This window comes from Eurypyga helias, unplaced genomic scaffold (assembly GCF_000690775.1).
Source record: "Eurypyga helias isolate BGI_N326 unplaced genomic scaffold, ASM69077v1 scaffold11520, whole genome shotgun sequence".
NCBI classification, from domain to species: Eukaryota; Metazoa; Chordata; class Aves; order Eurypygiformes; family Eurypygidae; genus Eurypyga; species Eurypyga helias.
Genome location: NW_010224123.1, coordinates 43,356 through 46,397, shown reverse-complemented (window position 1 = coordinate 46,397; position 3,042 = coordinate 43,356). Strand labels below are relative to the sequence as shown.

Below are 3,042 nucleotides of genomic sequence, written 5' to 3'. Positions count from 1 at the left end.
GCTCTGGATACAGCCCAGGATACGGTTGGCTTTCTGGGCTGCCAGCACACACTGCCGGCTCATGTTCAGCTTTTCATCCACGAGAACCCCCAAGTCCTTCTCCTCAGGGCTGCTCTCTATCCACTCTCCACCCAGCCTGTCCCTGTACTTGGGATTGCCCCGACCCATGTGCAGGACCTTGTACTTGACCTTGGCAATATCACAGCATGTAACACACTTGGCTCTCCTTCCTTGCCTGCAGGGAAGACCAGCCCTCACTCTCCAGCCTGTGCTGTCTTGCAGGCTGCTTGGTGGCATTTCAGTGTGGCTTGGTTGCCTGGGCCGCTGTTGTCCTCCTCGCCCCCGCTGGCAGCCCATAAAATCAGCTGCCCTTTCACAAGACAGTGCTGTGTCTGTCTGGGTGAGGGCAGCTGGGGGGGTGTAGGACAAAAAGGCTTTGTGTGAAGGAAGGGATGGAGCTGAACTGACTCTTTCTGTGTGGCAGGAGAGGCTGAGCCCCCTAGCATCCCATCAGGCTCCTCATGGGAAGAGGTCTTGCTTCCCTCTGCTCTGCTTTGGGCTTTTCCATGCCAGCTCTGCCTGGACATGGAGTTTGTGCAATGTTCTGCATGTGTATTAACTTATTCCCTTGTCCGCTGGATGGGAAAGATGCTCTGTGCACAGCAGCCTTCTGAAGCCAGGGCCCACCATGGTTTGGTCTCAGTGTGGAGGACATGGACACAACTTGCACATCCCACATATTGGTGATGCACAAGACTTTCTAAACACCTTTCTCTGGGACTGAAGGGATCCAACTCAACTCGAGGGTTGTATCCAGCTGTAGAGGGTCAAAGTTGGCTCTGCTGAGCATCTGTGTCTCAGAGCTTGTTCATGAACAGCTTTGGTTATTAGACTTTGTCAGGTGTAGACTTGTTGATGCTTTTTTTTGGGGAGAAGGGAGGTGTTTTCTGAACAGGTGACCCACCTCTTTTCCATCTGCTTTTCCGGCTTTCAGCCCTTGGTGTTCAGGCATGTAGCATCAACACTTGCTTAGGAAGACATGAGGTCATCCAGCAAGGCTGAACTGTTGTTGCCTTGCTCCCAAGAACATGGAGTCTTCCGAAGACAGGTTTCTGCACCTCCTGGTCTTCACTACATGATGCCATGCTCAGCTCTGTCAGCATGGAGTGAATTCAAGCGCTTCCCAACCAGCCAGCTCTGCAGTTTGAGCAGGAACTCCTTCTGGCATGGGCTGGCAGTGGGAATGGGTACTGGAAGCAGGTCCCACGTGCAAACTTGACTAGAGGTGGGGATGGTCCTTCTTTCGCTGTTTCTGCACCAGACGAAGGGAGCTTTGCCAGCAGTTTCGGCCCCAGATAGAGTCTGTGCTGAGCAACAGCAGTCTCCTTGATGCCGCTCTCTGCTAGGATCATCTGATCAGGCCTGTCTAGCTGCCCTGACCACAAAATTGCCATAAAAACCGAATTTGAGCTCACATGTGCCCTGGTTACTGCTGAAGTTTCCAGAGGGCTATTTCTCTAAAGGACTTCTCTAGGTTCTTTCCTTTCAGTTGTCTGTTTTAGCAGAAGTGGCTGCATTTCATGGGGAGAACTGCTTTCTGCTGGCCAGCCAGTGCAAAGTGACATTTCTAGTTGTTGGACCTAATTGTACCTGAATTCATACCAGCTCTCTGAGGGAGAGAGCCCAGCAAAAGATCCCAGAATCTTCTGCAGGAAAGCAAACGTGGTATGTCTGGGTGTCAGGGATCATGAGCTGTATCTCACCACTTTGCTGTCTGCAAGAGGGCTGGGAAACACCATCAGTTTCTCCAATTTAATGAAATGAACTGTTCATTGGGGTCCAAAATGTCCATGAAGTTGAAATCAACTGCTCTGCTTGCATGGTGATTGCACAGTATGTGTATTAAACCACGCTAAGTCTTTACAGCATCCTCTCTGTATTAAAATCAGCAGATCTTTCCTTAGGCAATCACATTTTATACTTATTTTGAAAAAACAAACAGACTGATACTCCCAGCTTTTGGCAAGTGTTGTTTTGAGGAATGCCTGACCCAGAAATGGAGTCTGCCAGTCCCGGGGATGCTGTCTGCAGGGAGGGGGTGGTGTGTACACACCTCTTATCTCTCAGGGCCGTGGCCATGGTTCATTTTGGAGAGTTTCAGCTGTAACTGCATGATAAAATGCCTTAAGCTTCGCTGTGAGAGCAGAGTGGGTGGAGAGTGGAAATAAAAGGCATTAGCTATTGAAAACAAATGTTTGCTTTCTCGGAAAGGCTGTTGCTTCTGATCTGTGCAGAGAAATAAGAGCTAACTTTTCCAGGCAAACCATGTGCATGTGAAAAGTAACTGTAGGGAACTCACTGGGGTAGTGGGAATGAGCTTTGGCAGAGGTAGGATCTCATTCCCATATATTTACATGGTACTAGTACAGATCCCTCATGTGTCCATCTCTTCCTTCCTGACCAGGACCTGCCCTCATCCTTTCTGCTCCTCCATGTGGTCCCAAAGCCTGAGGTTGCTTTGAGAAAAAAAAAAAAAAAGAGAACAACAGAAAAAACCCAGAAAATCTCTGCAGTGCTATCCCTCTTCCTAATTTTTTTTTTTTTTCTTTTGGGCAGAGGGGAAAAGGGGAGGCTGAAGGGCTTTGGTGGAACAGCTCATGAATAACCCTTCCTGGGTCAGGCTGTTTTGCTTCAACTTCCTCCTGCATCTGGCATTACAGCCTTTCCTGGAACGGGCTCAGCTTTATTCTTTCCAGCAGGGTGTCCTCCCTCCCTCCCTGCTTTCCCCTGGCCTCCAGCCCTGCTCTGGATGCCAGATCTTTGCGGAGGGAGCAGCTGTCTGAATCCACTGGTCAGGCTTTGGCTTCGGTGGTTGTTTGCCGGATGTCTTCGTGATGCGGCATGGTGAAGCCAGACAGCTAATTGCTCGAGTGTATTGGAGGGAGGGAAGATGTACCATCAGCCTGAGCTGGGAAGGGGGTCCCAAAGTGCATTGTTTTAGTGCATCCACTTCAGAATGAGACTGGCTGCTTACTGCTGAAC

The 3,042-nt window shown here is 49.9% G+C and overlaps 1 protein-coding gene across 1 annotated transcript in view; it reads left to right on the top strand.

Moving 5' to 3' along the window:
- CAPN5 (calpain 5) overlaps positions 1-3,042 on the top strand; it is a 40,803-nt gene that overhangs the window by 1,445 nt on the left and 36,316 nt on the right. The gene's annotated exons all lie outside the window — the stretch shown is intronic.